Source organism: Protopterus annectens, chromosome 9.part0, assembly GCF_019279795.1.
Source record: "Protopterus annectens isolate FY-2018-M chromosome 9.part0, PAN1.0, whole genome shotgun sequence".
Classification (NCBI taxonomy): Eukaryota; Metazoa; Chordata; order Ceratodontiformes; family Protopteridae; genus Protopterus; species Protopterus annectens.
The window spans coordinates 1,097,502,619-1,097,529,474 of record NC_056743.1 but is presented as its reverse complement, the minus strand read 5'-3'; the positions used below and the strand labels follow the sequence as shown (position 1 = coordinate 1,097,529,474).

Sequence of the window (26,856 nt, the reverse complement as noted above, 5' to 3'; positions counted from 1 at the left end):
TACATTTGGGTCTTGTGAGGTCAGCAAATATATGTGCAGTCCCACGATTGCAGATCTATACATGTAATCAATTTCAAGGAGGCCCATACCTCCTTCGAAATGGGGAATATATAATCTTGGTATGCACTGATTTTTATAAATCATTTGATGAGCATGAAGCATCCTTCTTGTTTTCCTGTCTAATCTGTCCAACATGTTTTGGGGCCAGTCAATCACTCCAAAACTGTAAGTTAGGTCAGGAAGACTAAATTGGTTTATAGCTTGAATTTTGTTCCTAGATGTCAATGCTGTTTTCAGGATTAATTTAAGTCTTCTAAAATAATCCTTACTAAGTTTTATTCACATTTGTTCATGTTTTATTGTTGATCCTTCATCAGTTCCCAAATATGTATACACTCCCTCTTGCTCAAGTTCTTTTATGTCACATTTTGTCCCAAACTGATGTTTTCCTGGTGCTGCAGCTTTCCTGCTTTAAAAGTTGCTTTTGCACATTTATTAAGACCAAATGACATTCTTATATCATCTGAAAAAGTTTGACTACTTGCAGTTGTGCTTTCAGTTCTTCATCTGATGAGCTATACAGTTTTAAACCATCAACAAAGAGAAGATGGGAAGTCTTTACACTTTGTTGTTTTCTAGGAGCCAAATTATAGCCGTGCCATAATCTGTTAAGTAGATAGCTTAATGGGTTAAGGGCAAGACAGAATAGCAGCAATGACAGGGATTCACCCTGGAACCCCCCCCCTTGAATTTTTATCCCTGGAATAATAATTTGCCCTTTATCATGGCTTAATTGCAAAGTGGTCTGCCACTGTTTCATGGTCACTGTAATGTAGTTGATCAGTATAGGGTGTATTTTATACATTTTTAAGCACTCTTTTATCCAAGAATGTGGGATACTATCAGATGCTTTTTTGTAGTCGATCCATGCCATACTTAGATATTTCCCCTTTTTGCAGTTCTCCATTATGACTTTATCTGGCAACAGATGATCCTTTGTTCCATATGACTTTATTTTATTACCCCTTTGTTCCATTGCCATGATTGCATTTTCTTCTAAATGACTATAAACTCTGTTGGCATCAATTCTGGTGTATAGTTTATGTCATTGGAAGGTACGTTATTGGTCTATAATTTTCTGGATAACTTGCAGGTTCACTCTTAAGTAGGAGCATTGTTTTTCCTGTTGTTAACCAGCTTGATGTCTGTTCGGGGTGCACATATAAATAGTTCTTACTCATGGCTAAATCTTTGTGAAAAGATGTTAATATTTTTAGCCAGAAGTTAGGTACCACATCTGGGCCTGGGGTTTTCCAGTTGGAGGCTTCTCTTAACTTTATCTCAATCTCTCTGGCCATTACTTCATCCCATTTCATATCCTGTACCTTTGAACTTCTTATTTTTTCTCTTACTTCTTCTATCCATTTAGCATCTTTGTTATTTTCCGCAGGATCCTCATAGATATTTCTCCAAAATGTATCTATTTCTTCTTTTTTTGGGTGGTCTTTCAATTCCTTTTGCCTTGTTTCCCAGTTCTCTATAGAATTGTTGGGGTCATCAATAAATTGCTTATTTTGTACTTTTCCTTTATCTTGATCTATGTATCTTTCTACGTTTTTCTGCCTGTGCTGAGATTTTTAGTTTATTATTTGCAGTAGCACAAGACAGATCCTGATTCGTTATAATGCCGCACATTGCTTTTATCACATTTGTCTTTCTGAGTTTTTTTTGTTCGTCTCTTCCCTCTTCTATACTCTTCTAACAGTGACAATTCTTGCCTTAATTACTTTATAGTTTTCTCTATTCGATACTTCCATGATGGCATTCGATTTCTTCCCTTCCTTTCCCTTACTACCCTGTGTTCTTGTGGTAGAACTTTATCAGTTACTAATTTAGCTGCACAGTAATACATCCTGTTTACTTATGTTATATTGCATGGATCTCTATGTTGTTGTTGTTATTTTTGTTTTTCTTTCGGCTTTTCCCGGTTAGGGGTCGCCACAGTGGAACTCCGGTCCGCTAATGATTGGCAGTCAATTTTTATGGTGCCGAGGTGCCAGCCTGATGCCCAGCCTTCAACGAAGGCACGCTCATTCACGCATGTCTTTCGAACGCCACTCGACCTCGGGGAGGACATGCAGACTCCACACAGAAGGTGCTCCAGCCGAGAATTGAACAGGAGAACCTCTTGCTGTGAGGTGACAACGCTACTGCTGTACCACCGCGGCTTCATTGCAATTATCTCTATGGACAGTCCTAATTAATGTGTTTATTTGTTTTATCAAACTTCTGACTTTTTGGGATTTATTGACCTTCTGCAATCTATTTCTTTCATTGATCTTAATCTGTCTATTTAGCTCTATTAAATCAAGCAATTCTTATCTTAGCTCATTTTCTTCTAAACTGAGGGCACATTTTTTGTTCTCCATTTCCTGTGGACATTCTGTAGAAAGTTCTATAGCATCTTCCTGTGGTGGACACTCTTTAATTTCATCCTGTGTCATACATTGCTCTGTCATATGGGAATTCACTGGCTTGTCACTCCTCAACATTAACTGTGTCAGAGTTGCCACAGTTTCCTGTTCCTTCCCTTGCTGTTCAACTTCAAGTGAACGTTTATACTGGTTTCCTGTGACAGGCTCCAAAGTGTCTTCATATGGCAACTGCCCAGTTGCTTCCCATTCGACTGGTCTCTCTTTAATTTGGATGTCTACTGCTCTATCCTGCTGTGGTGCTTTCTGAGTAAGATTTTCTATACTGAATCCTTCACTTCACAGATACTCCATATCTTCAGTTTCTAAACTCCTCCATTACTAATCTCCTTTTCTACTTTTCCTCTTTGTCTTCTTATATTTTGTAGTGTAATGTTTTCCATGTCTGGATTCCTTTGCCTGGATTTCTCTTCAAATATTTTTGGTGCTGCTCTTTTTGTTATGATTAATTTTGCTTTCTCATTTGCATAAATATTACACCATTTTATTACCCATATTGGCTGGTATGGTAGTGACATGACAGGTGATATATTTTGGCCAACAGAGATTATGTATGGGGTGGGAGTAGGTTAGGCGACATGCTTTGGTCAATAAATTTAATGAAAGGGGAGTGGGTGGGTGGGGATTGTAGTGAAGCTACTTGCAGCATGGTTGAGTGGAGTGGTGCTACTCCATAGACAAAAGGGCCAGGCCCTAAGCTGAGGTAATGTACAAAAAACTGTTTATTCATCAGCAGTGTTATCAAAATCTAATGTAAAATACTTTTTAATCTAAGGGTTGTTTTCACCAGACAGATCACAGGGTTGCTGCTTGCTATATTTATACAGAGCTGCTTAGTTTTAGGGTGAAAAAGATTGAAATGCAATATATATCTCAAGGATGAGCAGGGAGAATAGTTGTAGAGGACAGCTGCTCAACTGAAGACAGAGCAGTTTGTTACAAGATACAGCAGAAACAGTGCATTTAATGTATTGTTTAGTAAAGGCAAGACCAACTGGGTGTGGGAGAAACTGGCTGTACTGGCATACCTAACAGCAGCTGGACATAAACCGGTATTATTTTCTTGCTCTATTAATGTCTTCTGTAGCTTGAAACATTCCTGAGAGGTGGAATAAACAGGATGAGCAAATCATATCTGAGAGGCTGGATAGTGGGAATACTGTTCGAAGCAGGTAATACTACTGTGATATCTATTTATATAGATAGATAAACATACACACACACATACATACACACACACACACACACACACACACACACACACACACACACACACACACACACACACACACACATACTCACACAAAAAAAAAACACAGTACCACAGATATGTATCTACATACACAAATATACACACACTGGTACTACAGATGTGTACACACACATAAATACACACACACACACACACACACACACACACACACACACACACAAAAAACAGTACCACAGATATGTATACACACATAAATATACACACACACTGGAAAGTACAGTTTTGTACCTACCATAAATGTAGATGTTCGAGTGCTAATACAGCTGCAGTCATAACAGATGGGTTGTCCTGCCGTCAGGCGGGTACTCAGTCGGCCGAATTCCAAAGTCTAGGTCCGGCATCGGTTGTCGTCGCTTCTTCCCTGATGTCAGTGCGCCAGGGGTATAAAAGAACCAGCCAACGCCATTTTCTTCAGTTTTTCTTGCCCCAGATGTCAGGTGCCCCCAGAAGGAAGGCAATACATATATTTGTGTAATAAAGCAATGCAATATAATCAAAATACAGTAGTTGCAAGCAAATACACCATAAAAGAATACCCCAATCAGGTTGTATGAGGAGGTGTTAGCCAATAGGCCTGTCCCAAGAGGGGAAGGAGGGAGGGAAACCTGGACTGCAGCTGTATTAGCACTCGAACATCTACATTTATGGTAGGTACAAAACTGTACTATGTTCATTGTGCATACAGCTGCAGTCATAACAGATGGGTTGAATCCCAAAGCTAAGAAAGGGGTGGTAGGCACTAGGTGGAACTGGGAGGAGCCAGAATGCCCTGCAAGACCACAGTGGCAAAGCCTGCTCTAGTTTTGGAGTATAATGGTAGGTGGTAGTGCTTGGAGAAGGTATGCACAGAATTCCAAGTGGCTGCTTCCAAAATATCTTTGGTAGGAACTCCTCTGAGGAAAGCTGCAGAGGTAGCTGTGGCCCTTGTGGAGTGAGATCTGATGCCTGCAGGTACAGTTTTGCCATGAAAAGAGTAACAAAAGCGTATGCAGTGGGCTATCCATTTTGAGATTGTCTGTTTGGAAATTGGCTTCCCTTGAGCTCCTATAGCATACGACACAAAGAGCTGTTCTGATTTTCTGAAAGGCTTTGTTCTGTCCAAATAATAACGCAGCTGTCTGTGGATGTCCAAGGAATGTAGTAGTCTCTCCCCTTTGTTTTGAGGATTAGGGTAAAAGGTAGGTAAGTGAATAGCCTGATTCAAAGCTACCCTGGATACCAACTTTGGCATAAAGGACGGGTTGGTTCGTAAGGAAACTCTGTCCTGATGGAAGATGATAAAAGGCTGCACAGCCATGAGGGCTTGTAGTTCCAATACCCTACGAGCTGAGGTGATAGCCAGAAGGAAAGCTGTTTTTCAGGACAAATATTGCAAATCTGTTGAGGCAGCTGGCTCAAAAGGAGGCAAGGTCAGCTTTTCTAGAATGAAATTGAGATCCCAAGCAGGTATTGGTTGTTTCCTTGGGGGTTTTATATTCTTAGCCCCTCTGAGGAACTGTCTTAAGAGGGGGTGAGAGAATAAAGGTGGATCAGTGTTGTATTCTGCAAAAATGGCTGAGGCATGGATTTTGATGGAGGAGAATGAAAGTCCACTGCTTAGCAGCTCAGCTAGATACTGTAATATTTGAGGTAAAGTCAGTTTTCCAGGATTCTGGCCCTTTTTCTCATTCCAGGCACAAAACCGTTTCCATTTTGCGGAGTAAGCTTTTCTAGTAGACGGCCTTCTGGCCTCCAAAATGACATCCTGCACCTCCTTGGAGAGTAGGGTCTGTTGTGATGTTAAGGAATCTTCCATGCGGCCAGATTGAGTGTTTTCAGCTGACTGCGAATAGTTTTGAAGCTGTGCTGAGTCAGAAGAAGAGGCATTAGAGGTAGAGTCCATGGAGGGGAATGCGTCAGGCTCCTCAGGAGTGGGTACCAGTGCTGTCTTGGCCAGTCTGGAGCAATGAGAATCATCTTTGGTCTGTCTGCTCTGGTTTTTAATAGAACTTTGGGCAGCAGAGGAAGAGGTGGAAAGGCATAAACTGTCATTGTTGTCCAACTGAAAGAGAGAGCGTCCACTCTCCAGGCCCGTGGATGAAAAGTCCTTGAGCAGAAGTTTGTCAATTGGTGATTTTTGTGGCAGGCAAAGAGATCTATGTCTGGCCTTCCCCATGCTTGAATTATCTCTGTAAAAACTTGAGGATGCAACTTCCATTCGTGTGGATCTGTCATATTTCTGCTTAGGTTGTCTGCCATCGTGTTTTCCTTGCCTGGCAAGTACTGTGCTTGAAGTTCAATTTGCAATTCCAGAGCCATGTTCCAAAGTGACATGGCCAGCCCGCATAGGGGGTATGAATGAGTTCCTCCCTGTTTATTTATGTATTCCTTATCAATAGTTGACCTGGCTGCAGAAGGTCTTTGAAAGCTATAAAAGCATTTATTACTGCTAGCATTTCCTTTTGATTGATGTGAAGGTGCTTTTCTTTTTGGGACCATTTGCCCTGAATGCACCGATCTGTCATGTGCGCCCCCCAGGCATATTCCGAAGCGTCTGTTGTGATTACTTGATTTGCTTGAGGCTTGCAGAATGGGAGACCTGTGTTTGTTTGGCATGCTTGAGCCCACCACAGAAATTCCTTTTGAAGACATGGAATCAGTGGTATTATTGTTTCCAAACTGTGGCTGTGTTGAGACCATAGGTTTTTCAGGTACCATTGAAGTTTCCTCATATGCAGCTTTGCACATGGGATTAGTAGTATGCAAGATGCCATGAATCCCAGAGCCTGCAGGATTTTCCTTGCAGTCAGCCTGGTGCAATTTGCTAGTGTTCTGAAGTATTGAGTTAGTTGCCCCTGCTTCTCTGGCGTGAGGTAGGCCATCTGGGTGTGTGTGTCCAAGCTGGCACCCAGGAAAATTATTTTCTGAGATGGTATTAGGCTTGATTTATTTTTGTTGACTGTGTATCCCAGAGAATTCAACAACATTATTACAAAAGCCAGATGTTTCAGAAGTATGTGCTTGCTGTCCGCTTGGATCAGGCAGTCGTCCAAATATGGGTATATTTGTATCCCTTGAAGTCTGCAGTAGGCAATTACTGATGCCAGGCATTTCGTGAATACTCTGGGCGCAGTAGATAAGCCAAAGGGCAATGCAGAGAATTGATAATGGGTTGAACCTGTAAGAAATCTGAGGTATCTTCTGCAATTTTGTCTGATTGGGACATGCAGGTATGCCTCCTTGAGGTCCAATGTTACCAGCCAAGACTCCTTTCCCAGTATGGGAAGAAGTTGCTGTAATGTGAGCATCTTGAATTTTGGTACGAGTAGAAATGTGTTTAGGATGGATAGGTCCAAAATAGGTCTCCAATCTTTTCCCTTCCTTGGTACCAGGAATAGTCTGGAATAAAAACCTTGACCTTGTTCGTGAATAGGTACCTCTTGAATAGCTTTCATGTCCATGAGATCTGAAATTTGTCTTTGTGCCTCTGCCCTTTGATTGTGTGGCAGGTTTGGCATGCCTCTCATTTTTGGAAGGGTGTAAAAATGGAATCTGTAGCCTCTGTTTATAATGTCCAGGATCCATTTGTCTTTTGTGACAATATGCCAATTTCTTGAAAATAATGCCAGTTTTCTGCTTAAGGGTGCTGCCATTTGAGCCTTGCTCGGCATGCAAAGGGGAAAGTCACTGGGCTTGCTTTCTGAATGGCTGCGAACTATCCTCACCACCACTTTGTGTAGGAGCTTGCCATTGTCTGCCTCTAAACGATCCTTGAGAATGCCCTCTGCCCCTCAGGCGCCTGTATCTACCTCTTTGGGGTCTGTCCATGACTGGAAAGGACCAATTTTTGGAAGGCCAATTTCTACTAAAACGTGGAGGTTGTACCTGTAGAAAATCCTTCACTGTTTGCATTGATTTAGCCTTTTCCTCCATTTTCTTTAATACCTCCTCAGCTTTAACATCAAATAATACATCCTTTTGTAGAGGGGCATCTAGTAACTTAGCTTTGACATGATCTGGTAAGGTTTGCTCCTTGAGCCAGGCATGTCTACGTATGACTGATCCTGTAACAGCAGCTCTACATGAGGCCTCTAGGGCATCAAAACCACATTGCAAGGTATGTTTACCCACTTGTTCTGCACTATGCATCAAATCCTGCAACTCCTTCAAGTCTGGTTGTTCAGGTTGTGACATTTTACTTCTCAACTGTGATAACAGAAACTGTTGGTACTTTAGAATATGGAACTGGCAGTTTAATGCCCTCATGGTTAAGGTGGCCGAGGTGTATACCTTTTTTCCCCACCTTTCTAAGGATCTGGAATCTCTCTCGGAAGGTAATGGGTTTTTAGCAGTGGAAGCCTTAATTCTCTTGGGGCCCTGTGAGATAGTTTCTGGGTCAGCCGCATGGCTTTTGTATAAAAATTGGTGTGAGTCAGGAACCCGGTAGTACCTGTCAGGCTTGACTGGGGCTGGAGGTAAAGAATCCGGGTTAAGGCAGGCCTCCGAGTACACATCATCATCCACATCATGTCTAAGACAGGAGGTATAGCCAGAGGCCTGTGCTGAGGTAGCAAGAGAAAATCCCTAAGCCTTTTCTTGGAATCTGAGTACTCTTGGCCTTCCCAGTGGAAGTGTTCCCTTAAGGTATGCAAGGTTTCCCCAAATGAGTAATCCTCTGGGGGGGAGACAGAGGGAATGGACTCCTCAGCATCAGAATCTTCAAAAGGGGAGTAAGAATGTTCCTGTTCATCAGAGTGCTCTGAAATAATGGAGGCCTGGTCAGAGGAGGGGGATTCTTCCTCCACTCTGGGCCTTTTGTCCGGGGGGGGTTGAGAACCCCTGATAAGAGTAATCAAATCCTCAGCCATTTTAAGCATCTGTTTTTTTAGGCATGGGGCCTGGAGAAGGGCGCTGTGTAGCTTGTCTCTTAGAATGCATGGCTGCTTTAGACTTAGTGAAAGCCTTGGTAGAAAAAGAAGAGGAAGGCCTGAAGACACCTTGAGAGGAAGCAGACCTGTCTACATTTTGATATTCACCACCAAGAGTGGCTTCGGTATCTGTAGTCGGGGTGTGGGCCGAGGAGCCTGCGACCTCGGGCACAGAAGACACCGCCAATGAAGTGTCGTCGGTAGGCAGGGTTGCATAGGTGCCTCGCAGAGAACCGGACCACCTGTAGTCGGCTTTGGCGTGGTGTCGGTAGAGGCCGCCGACCTCGTGTGTCGGTCCTTATCTTTGCGTTTTTTAGACAAAACTGGAGTCGGAGTATCCGACGACATAATATAGTTACATTTTTTGCCGAAATAGTGCTGGGCGAACTCCGCCCGACGCTTAATGGTGCGTTTGTTGAATGAAGCACAAAAGCGACAGACCGAGACGTCGTGGTCTGGGCCTAATCAAGGAATGCAGAGGGAATGAAAATCCTTATGCGGTATTTGCTTCCCACAAGAAATACAATTATTAACTTTGTCTGACATCGGTCTGAGGCAAGAAAAGTTTCCCCAACGGGGTACTTAGCTTTCAAGAAGACTTCGGTTGCAAAAGTTTTCGTAATTTCAGGAGCTGGCCGACTGGCACTTGCGAACTACTTCTGCTTTGGGCACCGCACGGCAAGACAGACTGAAGAAAATGGCGTCGGCTGGTTCTTTTATACCCCTGGCGCACTGACGTCAGGGAAGAAGCGACGACAACCGACGCCGGACCTAGACTTTGGAATTCGGCCGACCTAAGACCCGCCTGACGGCAGGACAACCCGTCTGTTATGACTGCAGCTGTATGCACGATGAACATCCACAGATGTGTGCACACACACACACACACACACACACACACACACACACACACACACACACCAGTACCATAGTGTGTATACAGACATAAATACACACACCCACACACACACACTGAACAGCAGACAGACAGCATACATATAGTATAACATAAAGATATACACACAGGATGTGAGTATACTAAAGGTGATTCTGTTATTCTAACTGAAGAATACTGATAAGTTACAGGAGGAAGGCTGCACAGCAGACAGTTGTACCTGACAACACTTGTTTCCCTAGTTCATTTCCTGACTGGGTTACCTGCCTTCCATATGGTGTCTGCATATCCTGCCTATATCTGCTTGAGATTTTGTCGGATGATCTGGCTTTCTCCAGCAACTTAAAGGTATGCCAGCAAATGAACTGGAGATCTTCTAAATTGCCTGTAGGCATATGTGTGTGTGTGTGTGTGTGTCTGTTCGACTGCCATCCTGTCCAGCATGGATTCTCTGCTATAGGCTTGCTGGAATACACTCCATCCCCTCTGTGATCAGGACTAGGGTAAAGCTGATATTACAATTATTCCTAAGGTCCTCAGGTGAACCTGCTGGGTAGACCTTGGGCATCTCTTTATCAGTTGAAACATGGGAAAGCTATATCACAGACCTAGTTAAGTTCTACAGCAGATTATATTTTTGCATATGTGATAATGACACAGTTCTAAGTTCCTTTGCAGAGTGCCCATGCACTAGACTTCTGCTGCTAAATTCTCAATGTTGATGTTCTGTCTTTTTTAGTTTATCCAAGTCTATTGAGTTTCTAATACCATGATAGGAATGGACCCCATTCCCAAGTCAAAGTATGATTATAGTTCATGAAATTAGTACTGTTTTAATCTTTGATGTTAGCCAGAAGTGCTCTTTGCAGCACCTGCAAAGTGCCCAGTATTGACTCCTGCAATCCATATGTAATTAGTTACATGTATCGGTAACATTTCTACGTATGATTGTAAATTCTTTTTTGTAAGACCTGTTGCTCTTACTGTGATTGGAACTGTCTGGGTATCCTCCTTTCACATTGCCCTTATTTCTGCCTGCAAATCCCAGTATTTTATGACTTTGTGTCTCTCTGTATGTAAGACACTGCAGTCACTGGGTGTAGCAATTTCAATAATCAATGCTACTTTTGTCTTCTTTTCATGGACTACTATATTTGGTTTTCTGTCATCTTTTTTTGAACTGTTGTCAATGGTTGATCCCATGTGATATAAACTTCATCATTTTCTATGTTCTACATTGTAGTGTTCCAAAATTGCATCTCTATCTGATGAAGGAATAGAGCTGTTACACTATTACAAGTTAGTTTCGCTCATAACAGTGTGGTATCCTACTCAAAGAAAATAAGCTGCAACTAAATAGTTACTAACCAATAGAGTTTTAATTTAGACTTTCCAACTTGTCTGCTGGGTGGATTCTAAAAGCCCGCTATTTGACTCTGCAGTCTCTATATACAATGCAGCCTTGCTACAGAGTATCTTAGAGTATTGTTTTGCAAATCCCATTCATTTTCTTTAAAATAAATAATAAAACACTAATCTGACATTTTATTTTAAATCAGCAATAACAAGATGTGTAAATACAGTTATGGTGATGTAATGAACATGTTTTATTAAGAATTACTGCAATTAAACATTCCATACATTTCATTAACAGTTTATTCATTAAACTTATACTGTTACAAATAATTGCTAAAATGTGTAAGTTTAATCAGGAATCTGCGTTATTAACTTTAATGAATGGTACAGCGTACAATTAAGATATAGCACAGGTATTTCACACAATTCTAAAAATAACAGACATGCAGCAGGAATACACAAACAAGGATTAGCAAAACAAATAAAAATTAAAAAGGAGAAGAACGTAAAACAGAACATGTACACAATTGAAATATTTTGTTGATTTATTAATCTTTGTTAACCAGGAAGCCAGTTTGATTAACATGGGCCCATTTCAGTCACTGCCAGGACAATATATTTAGAAATACACATATAAACGGAACCAGCTAATTATCTGAAATATATTTGTAGGTACAATTGTTATACCAAACACAGGTGTGCATTACTATGTTGACATATTCATGAAGAAGGCCAGATGATGATTAAAATAGTTGGAAACTGTTTCCTTGTGTTACTGATGCTTGCAAAATAAATTCAAATGCAGATTCAGCTACTCTCTAGGCTTCGAAATTATTCCTGTCTTGATACTGCGCAGATAAGGACTGTGGTTGATTATTTTTACAAGAAGTCTATTTGGTAAACATTTGAAAAACTGATATAACTGGGAGATTACTGAAAAGCTGTTTTCCAGCTGTTAGTGAAACTGTAGTTATATTGTAAGCATAGCATTTAATTTGTGCATTTAAAATTTCCCTCGTAATGCAGCCTCACTAAGCTTTGCAACTATCTGTGGTGTACTAGTTCCCGAGGAGAATGTTACTGATAACAATTTCAAACCTATTTCTACCTTCTGCCTACTAGCAGACATGTTGGAAAGCATGGTATCTTAACTTACAGAATGCCTCAACATCTACAGAACACTGGCAATCCTGCAGGTCTATGCGATTTCAGTGAACCCCTAAATATCGACCACACTTATTCAGAGAAAATCATTTCAGAGATTTGCTGAATTTACCATGGGAAAAGAAGTAGTTGGCCAACTACTCAATTTTGCCCTTTTCTCCACTGTAGTGCAATCTCAGAGTTGGTATATGTTGTTAGGCGGGGGTGGGGGGGGGCAAGGCTCCCCACCTTGGTGGGTTTGATTTACTAACATGTTTGTCTGTTGTGCTGCAGGGTAAGAATATACTTGTCCTTGGTAAATTCAGTGAATTGCTGAAATGATTTTCACTGAAGTGCGGTCGATGTTTAGGTGTTCGCTGAAATAATATAGACCCAATCCTGCAACACCGTTTCAGGCAGAGATGCAGTACAGGTATTATTCTTCTGTATATTGCTAGCAGAATTTACTGAAATAAAGACAAATGAGACCTCACAGGTTCTTTATTTGTGGACCTGTAAACAATCCTTAGTACAGTGGACAACCCTCTTTGTGCAAGAAACTGTATAACAGCCTATGGTCACAGAGTTATGTAAGTAACAGACTCTGGCTTGACTTGTAATAACACAAAGTTTAACTCTAATCGTTTAAGATAACATTAAGAAATACCATGTTCGTCCACTAACAGAAAACACAAATGAATTTGAACATAGCTATAATACCTTTTTCTGGGCCAACATAAGTTTTGCATTCACTTGAGCTTTTAGGCTGGCAAGAGGCCTTTGCTGGGAATTATTAAGTTGATGATGAAGGGCTGTTGCCAGCATGAAATAAAGCATGAGCTGACTTCTGCACATCCTTTTGCTTAAATTCTCTCAAACATAAATTTGTGGCACTTGGAGTGAGACGCTGTAAAACAACCACATCATCCTGGTCCAAAATATATTTTGCTTTTTTCATTCGTTAGAAATCTCCCTGGAGAAGAGCCGTTTCCGTAAATGGGATAAGTCCTTGCTTTCTCAGAAGCAGTATCCATAAAAATTTAAAAAAAACGTAATGCAGTTAGCTGAGCAAAGACTAAACTGCTTTTGTTTTTGTAAAGTGCTTGTGCTGACGCCTGTAATGGCCAGACTCATTCAGATGGCTTATGCTCGGTTTTCACTTTCAGTACCCTTTAATCCCCTGTTTGAAAGAGAAGATGTAAATTCAGAACAAGCATTCTCTTGAAGATGATTGTCTAGTCTTCTGTCTATCATTAACGTGCCTTTGATAGTAAATGTTAATTTGCTGTTTTTAAAACAATTCATTTTATGTGTGAAAATTGCATTAATATAAAAAGCATTGCAGCCAAATGTTAGCACTCATGATGTAAGACACTCGCATATATCCGACAGAGTAATACTACTGATGTGAGGCAACATCCCTCTTTGCACACACACACACACACACACACACACACATATATATATATATATATATATATATATATATATATATATATATATTAATATGTGCATAAATACCTAAAAACATTGAGACTTAAACATGCAAAAAAGTTGACCAAAAACAGATTAAAACAAAAATGACCCAAATAACACATGCTCTTGAGACACAACCTTGAAAAATGCACATAAAAATGTTTTTATAGGAGGCAATCCCCCTTGTATCACCATGTGGGGGAACCAACTCCAAGATTGCACAAAAATCACACAATACCAGGGAAAGGGCATATTCCCCAACTCGAGTATTATAATCATCTCTTACAAATTATTGACAGCTTTTTTGTTTACCAAATTAAGTCGGTAAAAATGCTGTTAACTTAATTACAGTTTGACATAAATGACCACTTGAACTGTAATTACATAAATCTGAGTGATTATCACTTAACCGTGTATATGTACTTCCACTGTAAATCTAGCCCTGAATGTTATCTGTAAAATGGGAATAACATTGTACAAAATGCAACAACGTAAACAGACATTTAACTTAGACCAAAGCAAGACAAATAAAAACAGAAAGTGTTCCTGCTCTGAAATAATGATGGATTACTATTAGCTGCTGTATGAGTACAAGGAGGCAGAGTGCAACTATGTGTTGTACTTCAAAAGATGAAGTAAAGGCAAAAGTAAGACTTTTACCTTAGGTCATATTGAATAGGGACAGTCTGTGGGTTTTGCATCTTAATTCTATTAAGGAACACAGACAATGGAGTAATAGCTTCCCAGTGAAGAGTCGGGCATTACAGCTTAAAAGCCAGTTTTAAAATCTTTGAACATGATGAATGCTTTAACCTTTAGTTTGATTTCAGTCACATAATTCTATGTGACTCTAAGCTTATTGGACTGAAATCCTGAGGTTGTGTAAGAAAGCAAACATTTGAAGCTAGAAGACATTGAACATTTAACAAAAAATGGAATCCAAACAATGTTGAGACAACTTAATAGGACTGCAGTAATTAAAGAAAAAAAGGGGCACCTAGCAAACTGAAACAGTGTAAAATGTAAAAGGAATTACTCTCGGAATGACTCAACACAAAATGACTATAATAGTAATAGTCATAGAAAAAAGTGTCTGGTGCTTTACTTACACACTGCATCATAAAGGAACCTGATAGTACAATGACAACACAAGAAAATAGCCATTTTAAGAAATATCTTTGCTTGGACTTTAGGAAATCTCTGTAAATACCCCTTGTTTCTGAGGAAAAATAACCAAAAATTATTTTTCACTTCTTCTAAATGATGATCAGCATTTTCTGTGTAATAGTCTCTCGTTAGTGTTATCTGTGAGTATTATTTCTTTTAGAAAGCATTATAAGTGTTTAAAAAATAATAATCTTTAGAAAGCATGCCCATAATTACACCTTTTTTTCAGAGGAGGGTGTACTATCAACATTTGTTTTATTTATACCCTGAGGTTCTTATCTCAATGAAGTCACCAATTAACAGTTTCAGATTAAGAATGGCAGAACAGATTATGACTAAAAGAGGTTACATAAAATTTCCAAACATACTGAACCCAGATTTTGCTAAACTTTGGCAACTTGTGTAGACCTCCATGATACTTGGTTGAAAAATTATATATATTTTTTTACCTACATAAACTAGGAATTCTTTTATCATGTGCTTTTAAAGTGTTTGCCTGGACTAAGTGAGTGAGAGATTATCACGTAAAATAAAGGTTTAGATTTTCAGTATTCATTGTAATTCACAGCACAGGCCTGTTACTGCTTAGAAAGTATTGATGAGTAAATCGCTACTAAAGTACTAAACTCTGAACGAAAACTGTGTTGATGGTCAATATATTGTAGGCATCATTGTAGTCAGTGCTCTGATTACAGACTATTTTTCTATGTTCACAAAAAAGCAAATAATAATGACATGTCTGATGTCAGAGGCCTCAGAAGGTGATGAGAGTTTTGGATGTGCTTGAAGTTAGTCCCAATGTTAATAGTGTGCATTACTGATTTTCATAACACTGAACTACCTAACTTTAGGGAAGTTGGATGTAGTACATGGCTTGATGCTCACAGATGACCTTGATTTTTTGAATATGTATCCTAAAACCATTGCAGCAGATTGTGCACACCCATCACTTTCACTACAGTGAATCTAACACATTTAGTAATGTTTAACGTAGCTTTTGCAGGGAGTTCCCTTTCAACAACTTCCTAAGGAAAGGAACAGATTGTATCTAAAAAGGGGTTCAGCAAAGAGGAAATCATACCTACTTTCTTTCTCACCTTATCCAATGTCTTTAGTTCTGAAACAGTTATGGCTTATAGTAACAAACTACCGTAACCTGTAGTTGATAGCAATTGTCTAAACTGGTTTTCCAGATAACTTCATAAGTTCTAATTCAATGTTTAGTGACAGTCAGCTTGTTCTAGTAAGATGGCAATTGTCTTTCTCTTCCAAGTAAACCTCAGGCAAAGATATCCCTTGGAATTCAGTTCTAGGTCCACCACTCTTCAGTTTTTATGTTAATTCCCCCTTATTAAAGTGTCCAGTGGTAACTGCCATTCAGTACACAGAAGATACAGCTCTATTATGAGGGACAAGTCCTGGCCTAGTAACGTCTCAGGCAAAGCTGTAGGAGAAGTTATCTAAGCTTGAACTCTAGCTCAAACACTCTCACCTGCTCCTTAATACAAATAAAACCATTTCTATCTGGCTTTGAGAAGCAATTTTCTTAATCATCACACTTCTTATTATGTCATTCAGAACAAAATTGGTGTTCACACTGAAACTGTTACCAGTATAAAATACCTTATTTGTTTTACCTAAATCTTCACAAAGGCACTACTGTAAAAAATCCAATAATCTATTAGGTCACATTTACTACATTAAGGATTATATCACACCCAAACTAGATGTAGGCAATCTTCATACTGTTGTTCCGTAGATGATTCATTGGTATTGTAGTCTTCACTGATTTATCTACATTTGTAACAAATGTGCTAAATTAGCTCCACACTGAACATGCCATTATAATCTTTACAAAGATCTAAACTGGGTATCCTTTCTGCATAAACATAATTATTCTTTAGTCCACTGTTTCTTCCCGTCTCTCTATCCACATATTTTGTTCATGTTCCTTCCAAGCCACCTCATAACCTATGGTGACTTCTTACTTAGTAAGTAACCTAGAAGCCTCAACCATTGCAATATCTTATAAAATACATTGAAATTGAGTGATAACTTTAGTTTTGATGAAGTCCAATGAATTGTAAATATGAAAGTACTTAACTTTATTCAATAAAAACAGAAGTAGAAAATGAAACCAACGTCAGATATCAGTATTATACAACAGCAATTTTTGTTTCTTTTTTTCCCTATCTTGAGACACTCTATCATTTTATGGTTCAGAACTCCTCGCTGTCTTACCTCCCTCATCCGCAATCACTCTCCCCAACGAGTGCATTGCATGAATCTCACCTACATTCCTCTAACTTGCATATCACTTTTTCATGTTGCTTACCCTCCCCTTAACATGCTGTGGTTACTGCTTACAGCAGATGGTTTTATATCATATCCAGTGGATCCTTCCCACAAGTGCCATTGGTAGTGACTGTATCTACTGTGTGCATTGTTTCTCCTTGAGCACATATTGCATGCATTCCTGCATTTTATTTATTGTACCTAGACTTTAACATCTGTTACTTTGTTAAATCCATATACTCCTTTCTTTGCTAAGCATTATGTACGTAATGAGTTCACTGTATTGCATTTTAGGTGTTAGTCTTGGCCCTTGCAAACCAAGAGGCTGTGTTTCATGTTTGTGGGCATAAAGCTGGGGCTCAGTAAGCCACACACTATTAAAACCTAAAGTAAAAGCATTTTTTGCAGGAAACAGACTCCCACGTAAGGGGCACTTCACCTCAATACCCTCATGACTTACATATATGCTAACACTTAGATTTAGCAGCTTTGGGAAGAGTGCAGATCCCACTCCCAAGGCTATGCAGACTCACAGTTTACTAGTACAACAGGTCTCTGATCATAACCTTGTATTTATGACCAAGTGAAATACAAAGTACAGTTGTGTACACTTACCATAAATGTAGATGTTCGAGTGTATTCACTGTTGCAGTCATTATATTGGGTTATCTGCCTGCAGGTAGCCCTCAGCCGGCCTGAATACCAGAGTCTTGGATTCCTGCATCGGATGCTGTCTCTTCTTCCATGACGTCAGGTCGTCAGGGGTATAAAACATGCAGACAACGCCATTACATCAGTTTTTCTTGCCCCAGATGTCAGGTGCCCCCACAATGGGAAGCAATTATGTTATGTTACACCACCATCAAAAAACAAATACACCAGAAAGCTTAAAACAAGAAGGAAAGGTAAAGCCAAGAGAAGTCAGGGGACTGGAGGGAGAGTAACCAGTACTGCAACAGTGAATACACTCAAACATCTACATTTATGGTAAGTCTACACAACTGTACTATGTTCTTCGTGTTTCACTATTGCAGTCATTACATTTGGGTTGATTCCCAAAGCTAAGGAAGGGAGGAGGAAGTTAGAGAGCATTAGGGCCAGCTATTAAGCCCTGCAAGACTGCAGTGGAAAAACCAGCTCTGGATTTAGAAAAAATAGGCATGTGGTAATACTTGGTGAAGGTATGTACAGAGCTCCAGGTCACATCATTTAGTATGTCTCTGGTCGTGACTCTCCCCTGAAGGGTAGGCTTTCCACGGTGCTTATAGCAGAAACGAATGCAATGGGTATCCATTTAGAAATGGTTTGCTTTGAAATGGCCTTCCCCTCTGCAGCAAAGCCAACTAGCAGCTGTTCAGATTTTCTGGGAGACTTAGTCCTGTCCAAATAAATCTAAGTTGTCTGTGCACATCCAAAGTGTGCAGTGTTTGTTCTCCTTTGTTTTGTGGATTCGGAAAAAAGGTAGGCAAATGAATGGACTGATTTAGGGCCACACTAGACACCACCTTGGGCATAAAGGAAGGATTGGTCCTGAGGGAAACACTGTCTGCATGGAAGATAATAAAGGGCTCCACTGCCATAAGGACTTGTAATTCAGACACTCTTCTAGCTGAAGTGATGGCTAGAAGGAAGGCTGTTTTCCAAGAAAGGAATTTCAACTCTGCAGTGGCAGCTGGTTCAAATGGAGGGAGAGTGAGCTTTTCCAATACAAAGTTAAGGTCCCAGGCTGGGGTAGGGCCTCGCCTGGGGGGGGGGGGTCTTAAATTTTTAGCCCCTCTGAGAAATTGCTTTAGCAGGGGGTGAGAGAAGAGGGATGGTTCAGTATTATAATGTGCTGAAATGGCAGAGGCATGAATTTTAATTGACGAGAGGGATAGGTCCTTGTAGATCATTTTTGTTAAGGACTGAAGAATATGAGGTAAGATGGGCACCATTGTGCCTATCCCCTGAGTCTGGCTCCAGGAGCAGTATCTTTTCCACTTTTCAGCATAGGATTTTCTAGTACTAGCTACTTGCTTCCAGAATGACATCTAGCACCTGCTTACTGAGGGTGCTATTGGATAGCTCAAGGAATTAGCCAGGCTGCAAGGTGCAGGGTTTGAAGCTGAGGGTGCAGAATCTGGCCACCTGCTGGGACAGCAAAAAAGATGTCTGAGGTAGGTGCCATGGCCCCAGCAGTGCCATACTGCACAATAGGAGGTACCAATGCTGGCGAGGCCAGTCTGGTGCAATCAGTACTGTCCTTGGCTTGTCCTGTTTGATCTTTAGCAGAACCTTTCGAGAGGAGAGGCAGCGGGTGGAAGGCATAAACTGAGAGACTATCCCAGGTAAAAGACAAGGCATTCACTTTCCAAGCTTGCCTGTGGGAAGTCCTTGTGCAGAATTTGTCCAATTGGTAGTTCTGAGGGGAGGCAAACAGGTCTGTCTCTGGAGTCCCCCATTTGTTCCTCAGGAGGTTGAATGTTTATGGTTCCAGTTTTCATTCGTGTAGGTCCATGAGATTTCTGCTTAGGTCGTCTGCCAGTGAATTTATTTAGCTTGCCTGGCAGGAACTGTGCTTGTAGGTGCACTTGGTAGCTCAAGGCTCTGTTCCACAGAGCCATGGCTAGTCTGCAGAGAGGGTACGAGTGGGTTCCCCCCTGCTTGTTTATGTACCACTTAACTGTAGTGTTGTCTGTCTTTACCAATAATTGTTCTGGAAGGATGTGGTCTTTGAAGGCTGTCAGGGGATTCTGTACAGCTAAAATTTCTTTTTGGTTGATATGAAGGCGCATCTGACTCGGGTTCCATTTGCCCTGAATGGACTGCCCTGCCAAGTGAGCCCCCCATGCATAGTCTGATGCGACTGTTGTTATGGTTTGGGCGACGGGGTAGAGAGAAAGGGAGCCCCTTGTTGTGGCAGGCCTCTGCCCACCAAAGGAACTCTGTCTTTATACAAGGAATGATAGGAATCATTGATTCCAGGTCCTGAGAATGTTGACACCACAGGCTTTTTAGATGCCATTGTAGTTTCCTCATATGCAGTCTTGCATATGGAATTAGTAGAATGTAACAGGCCATGAACCCCAGCGCTTGCAAAATTTTCCTTGCAGATAGCTGGGTCTTTGTGGCCAGTAGTTTGAAGTAGGTTGTCAAATAAACTTGTTTCTTTGTAGTGAGGTAAGCCATCTGGGAAGTTGTGTTCAAGGTTCATCCCAAGAATACAATCTGTTGACAGGGTACTAGGTGAGATTTCTTTTCATTTATGTTGTACCCCAGTGAGATTAGAAGTTTCTTTACGAATACCAGATGTTTTAATAGCAAGTCCTGGCTTTCTGCCTGAATCAGACAATCGTCCAGGTATGGATATATTTGAATATTTCTCTGCCTGCAAAATGCAATGGCTGGAGCTAGACAGGTTGTGAATACCCTGGGTGCAATAGATAAGCCAAAGGGAAGTGCAGAGAACTGTGGTGTTGTCTGTCTTTACCAATAATTGTCCTGGAAGGATGCGGTCTTTGAAGGCTGTCAGGGAATTCTGTACAGGTTCATAGGTTCATAGTTCATAGTTTATTACTAAGCTAACTGCCCTTGTGAGCCATTTTAAGCCTAGCCAGTTATCCCTTGTGAGACTCAAACCCTGCACCTTGGGTTCGTAAGGCAAACACCTTAGCCATTAAGCCACCCTCCGAACCCTACAACAGCTAACATTTCTTTTTGGTTGATATGCAGGTACATCTGTCTCGGGTTCCATTTGCCCTGAATGCACTGCCCTGCCAAGTGAGCCCCCCATGCATAGTCTGATTGTTAGGGTTTGGGCGGCAGGGGGTAGAATGAAAGGGAGCCCCTTGTTGTGGTAACAGGCCTCTGCCCACCAAAGGAACTCTGTCTTTATACAAGGAATGATAGGAATCATTGATTCCAGGTCCTGAGACTGTTGACTCCATAGGCTTTTAGATACCATTGTAGTTTTCTCATATGCAGTCTTGCATATGGAATTAGTAGAATGCAAGAGGTCATGAACCCCGGGGCTTGCAGTAATTTCCTTGCAGATAGTTGGGTCTTTGTGGCCAAAAGTTTGAAGTAGGTTGTCAAATAAACTTGTTTCTCTGGAGTGAGGAAAGCCATCTGGAAAGTTGTGTTCAAGCTTGCTCCCAGGAATACAATCTGTTGGCAGGGTACTAGGTGAGATTTCTTTCCATTTGTGGTGTACCACAGTGAGGTTAGAAGTTTCTTTATGAATGCCAGATGTTTTAATAGCAAGTCCTGGCTTTCTGCCTGAATCAGAGTATATTTGAATATTTCTCTGCCTGCAAAATGCAATGGCTGGAGCTAGACACTTTGTGAATACATGGGGCACAGTAGATAAGCCAAAGGGAAGTACAGAGAACTGACAGTGCATGGAGCCTGCCCTGAAGCGTAGGTATTTCCTGCAAGATTCCCTTATTAGAATGTGCAGGTAAGCTTCCTTTAAGTCTAAGGTTGCCAACCAGGCATAGTTGCCTAGCATAGGAAGCAGCTGTTGAAGTGTTAATATTTTGAATTTTGGGATTACCAAAAAGGTGTTTAGAATAGAGAGGTCCAGGATAGGATGCCAGGAGCTGTCTTTTCTGGGTACCAGGAAATGTCTTGAATAAAAACCTTGTCCCCTTTCTTCTGTTGGGACAGGTTGAATAGCCCTGATACTTAGAAGAGAGAGAACCTGCTGTTGAGCCTCTGCCCACTGATTAGGGGGTAGGTCTCACCAACCGTTTGGGGTTGGTAGGGTGTGGAAGTGGAATCTGTATACTACAGTTGTGTACACTTACCATAAATGTAGATGTTCGAGTGTATTCACTGTTAAGTCATTACATTTGGGTTATCCTGCTGGCAGGTTGCCCTCAGCCAGCCTGAATTCCAAAGTCTTGGGTCCTGTGTCGGCTGCTGTTGCCCCTTCCCTGACGTCAGGTCGTCAGGTGTATAAAAGAAGCAGTCGATGCCATTTTCTTCAGTTTTTCTTGCCCCAGATGTCACTTGCCCCCAAAAAGGGTAGCCAAATTTTATATATATATATATATATATATATATATATATATATATATATATATATTTGAAATGCAGCAATATAAATTTTACCTTCATCTATAAGCAAATACACCACATAGGTTGTATTAATCAGAGAAGGAAAGATAAGATCCAAAGAAAAAAGGGGGAAGGTGGGTGGGTAACCTGGACTGCAACAGTGAATACACTCGAACATCTACATTTATGGTAAGTGTACACAACTGTACTATGTTCTTCGTATTTCACTGTTGCAGTCATTACATTTGGGTTGAGTCCCAAAGCTATGGTTGGGAGACTGGAGCTAGACAGCAGTAGGAGCAGCTATGAGGCCCTGCAGAACTGCAGTGGCAAAGCCTGCCCTGGATTTAGAGTAGAGTGGCAGATGATAATGCTTTGTAAAGGTGTGCACTGAACTCCAAGTAGCCGCCTCTAAAATGTCCCTGGTAAGTACTCCCCTGAGGAAGGCTGCTGAAGTGGCAGCCGCTCTGGTGGAATGTGGCCTAATGCCCTTAGGCACTGACTTGCCATGGTGTAAGTAGCAGAAACGAATGCAGTGGCCTAACCACTTAGAAATAGTCTGCTTTGAGACAGCCTATCTTTGTGGCCCTGCAGCATATGCCACTAGTAATTGCTCTGTTTTCCTGAAAAGCTTGGTTCTATCCAAGTAGAATCTAAGCTGTCTGTGTACGTCCAAAGAATGCAGAATTTTCTCCCCCTTGTTCTGTGGTTTTGGGTAAAAAGTTGGCAGATGAATAGTTTGGGTTAGAGCCGCACTGGATGCCACTTTAGACATAAATGTTGGATTTGTCCTCAGGGAGACCCTGTCTGGATGAAAAATGATAAAAGGTTCCACAGCCATGAGCGCCTGTAGCTCTGAAACTCGTCTTGCTGAAGTAATTGCTAGGAGCAGAGCTGTTTTCCAAGATAAAAACTTTATATGAGCAGTAGCAGCTGGCTCAAAAGGAGGCAGGGTGAGCTTTTCCAAGACATAGTTGAGGTCCCATGCAGGTATTGGCAATCTCCGTGGAGGCCTTAAATTTTTGGCCCCTCTGAGGTACTGTTTTAATAAAGGATGAGAAAAAAGTGGTGGCTCTGTATTAGGCATGAATTTTAATTGATAAAAACGATAGTCCTTTGTCCAGCATCTCAGTTAAGTGTTGCAAAATCTGAGGAATGTTTGGGACAGTTGTATCAGTTCCTTGTGCCTGGTTCCAAGCACAGAATCTCTTCCATTTTCCAGCATAAGACTTTCTAGTACTAGGCCTTCTGGCTTCCAGAATGACATCCATCACAGCTTTACTGAGAGGTGTTTTTTGTGTGACTACATTATCCGCCATGCTGCCAAGTTTAATGTCCTGAGTTAACTGTGCAGGATCTGATTGTTCTGCTGGGTCAGTAGACGAGGTATTTGAGGTAAAGTCCAAGTTGGGTACAATGACAAGTTCCTTAGGATTGGATACCATTACTGGCGTGGTCAGGCTGGGGCAATCAGTATCATCTTTGGCTTCTCCTGTCTGACCTTTAGGAGTACCTTGGGGAGGAGAGGCAGTTGGGAAAAGGCATATACTGACAGGTTTTCCCAGCTGAAAGAGAGGGCATCCACTTTCCATGCTTGTCTGTGATAAGTCCTTGTGCAGAATCTTTTTAGTTGACAATTGTGAGCGGATGCAAAAAGATCTATGTCCAGGCATCCCCATTTCCTTGTTATCATGCTGAAGACTAGCGGATCTAGCTTCCACTCGTGGGGATCCATGAGGTTTCTGCTTAGTTCGTCTGCCAGAGTATTTTCCATTCCTGGCAGGAATTGTGCCTGCAGATGTACTTGGTAAGTCAAGACTGTGTCCCACAAGGTCATGGCTAGTCTGCAAATGGGGTAAGAATGTGTGCCCCCCTGCTTGTTTATATACCAAATGACCGTGGTGTTGTCTGTCTTTATCAGTAGTTGCCCTGGATGAAGTAGGTATTTGAAGGCTATCAGGGCGTTTTGAAAGGCTAGCATCTCTTTTTGATTGATATGTAGATGCATTTGGTTTGAGGACCATGTTCCCTGAATGCCTCTTCCTGCCATGTGGGCCCCCCAGGTATAGTCTGATGCATCCGTTGTTAGTGTCTGCCTGGCTGGAGGTAATGTGAATGGCTGTCCCTTGTTCTGGTGACAAGCCTTTGCCCACCATCGAAACTCCTGTTGCAGGCAGGGAATGAGAGTAATGACTGTTTCCAGGCTGTGGCAATGTTGAGTCCAAACACTTTTTAGGTACCATTGAAGTTTCCTCATATGCAGTCTTGCATATGGAATTAGTAGGATGCAGGATGCCAAGAAGCCCAGAGCCTGCAGAATTGTTCTTACAGATAATTGGGCTTTTGTTGCCAACATTTTGAAAAAGGTAGTCAGTTGCCTTTGTTTGTCTGGCGTGAGATAAGCCATCTGGGCAGTTGTATCTAAGCTTGCACCCAAGAACATTATCTCTTGAGAGGGTATTAGTTTTGATTTCTTTTTGTTGACTGTGTACCATAGACATGTTAGAAGTCTTTTCACAAATGCCAGATGCTGAAGAAGAATGTCTTTGTTCTCTGCTTGAATGAGACAGTCGTCCAGGTAAGGATAAATTTGCATTCCTCTTTGTCTGCGGAATGCAATTACTGGTGCCAGGCACTTTGTAAAGACCCTGGGCGCAGTAGATAAGCCAAAGGGCAGTGTAGAGAATTGGTAATGCATTGAACCAGCCTTGAATCTGAGGTATCTTCTGCATGATTGTCTGATTGGAACATGCAGGTATGCCTCTTTTAGATCTAAAGTCACAAGCCAAGCATTCTTGCCCAGCATGGGCAGAAGCTGCTGCAAAGTCAACATTTTGAATTTTGGAATATCCAGGAATATGTGTGTTCAGAATAGATAGGTCCAGTATCGGCCTCCAGGCCTTGTCCTTTCTGGGTACCAAGAACAGTCTTGAATAGAATCCTTGTCCTTGCTCTTGCTGTGGTACTTGTTGAATTGCTCCCATGTCCATAAGGGATGAGACTTGCTTTTGTGCCTCTGCCCATTGATTTCTTGGCAGATCTGGCCAGCCGTTTGCCTTTGGCAGAGTATGGAAATGGAAATTGTAGCCCTGTGACACTGTATTTAGAACCCACTTATCCTTGGTTATAATGTGCCAATTCTGAGGAAAAAAAGTGCTAATTTCCCCCCTAAGGGTGCTGCCAGTAAATAAGTGCTTGGTGCAGGAAGGGGAAATCATTTGGATTGTTTCCTGTATGTTTGTGCTTTGTCTTCTCCAACTTTGGAGGTAGAAGCACCCCATTGCTTTGACCTGCATGAACCCTGCGGCTGGGATCTGCCCCTAGGGCATCTGGATCTGTCCCTTTGAGATCTGTCTGACACAGGAAAGGACAAATTTTTTGTAGGCCAATGTCTACTAAACCTAGGTGGCTGCACTTGTAAAAAATCTTTAACAGTTTGCATAGATTTAGCTTTGTCTTCCCTTTTCTTTAACACTTCTTCTGCCTTAACACCAAACAAAGTATCATGCTGTAAAGGTGTCTAGTAATTTTACTTTAACATGATCTGGCAGATTTTGTTCCTTTAACCAAGCATGCCTCCTAATTAGCGAACCCATAACTGCGGCCCTGCAGGAGGCTTCCAAAGAATCAAAACCCCATTGCAAAGTATGCTTTCCAACTTGTTCCTCCACATGCAATAAATCCTGCATTTCCGTGTTTTCTGCACATTCAGAGTTTAACATTTTCTGTTTAAGCAATCCCATTACATGTTGCTGATATTTGAGCATATGAAACTGACAGTTTAAGTAAGGCCCTAACAGCCAAAGTTGCAGATGTGTAAACCTTTTTACCCCATCTATCCAGTGCCCTTGAATCTCTGTCAGAGGGTGTTGGTTTTTTTGCAGTGGAAGCGTTAACTCCCTTTGGACCCTATGAAATAGTCTCTGGGTCAGCAGCAGGGTTTTTAAAAAGAAATTTGTGAGAGTCAGGAACCCTGTAATATCTGTCAGGCTTAGCAGGAGCTGGGGGTAGGGAGTCAGGGGTCAGACTAGACTCCGAAAACACATCATCTACAATGTCTAACACAGGTGGAATGGCTAGAGGCCTGTGCTGAGGTAGTAAAAGAAAATCCCTGAGCCTCTTTTTAGATTCTGAAAAATCTTGGCTCTCCCAGTGGAAATGCTCCCTCATGGTATGCAAGATTTCCCCCAGGAGGGGATGCGGAAGGAATAGATTTTTCAGCATCAGAATCCTCATAGGGGGGAAGAGAACACTCCTGATCAGAAGAGGAATTAGAAAAAATACAGACCTGATCTGAAGATTCATAGTCAGTCTCTTGCCTAGGCCTCTTATCAAGAGGGGGATGGGAACCCCTGATCAAGGTAATTCAGACTTTGGCCATTTTGAGCATCTGTTTTTTGGGCATTGAGGCCTGTCCACGTGGCTCATGAGCTTGTTTCCTTGCTTTAGAAGGTGCTGTATTCTTTGCCTTTGAAGCTGTAGTCATTTTAATGTAAAGATGTTTAGGTCTGAATGCACCCTCAGAAGCCGGTGCCTGCTCAGCGGCTCCGGACCCATCTGATGGATTAGCGTCCGAGGCTCTAATACCTTGAGTATCCAGTGGCCTAGCCGACTCCACGTGGGAGTCGGTAGCTGCCTGTGACTCTAAAGTAGCTGGCATCAGGGGCTGTGAAAGCGCCTCACTGAGAACCGGCGACTGGCTTAGGAGAAGCTTCGTCATTGCTTTTGGGCCTCGGTTGTTTATCTTTTTCCTTTTCTTTGCGTTTTTTGTGAACACCGGTAGTCGGATAGCTATCCAATGACATTTCAAGG

At 41.5% G+C, this 26,856-nt stretch overlaps 1 protein-coding gene and 1 long non-coding RNA gene across 7 annotated transcripts in view; one reads left to right on the top strand and one right to left on the bottom strand.

Moving 5' to 3' along the window:
• The window catches only part of LOC122811830 (homeobox protein Hox-D3-like), a 1,090,053-nt gene that overhangs the window by 215,868 nt on the left and 847,329 nt on the right, over positions 1 to 26,856 (bottom strand). For 2 of the 4 annotated variants that reach the window (XR_006366294.1, XR_006366293.1), the window contains one exon: positions 12,787 to 13,246. The exons of the other annotated variants lie outside the window; for them this stretch is intronic. The gene's annotated coding sequence lies outside the window, so the exon portion shown is untranslated. The remainder of the gene's footprint in view (positions 1 to 12,786; positions 13,247 to 26,856) is intronic. 4 annotated transcript variants of the gene reach the window in all.
• The window catches only part of LOC122811837, a 627,052-nt gene that overhangs the window by 283,813 nt on the left and 316,383 nt on the right, over positions 1 to 26,856 (top strand). The window lies entirely within an intron of this gene.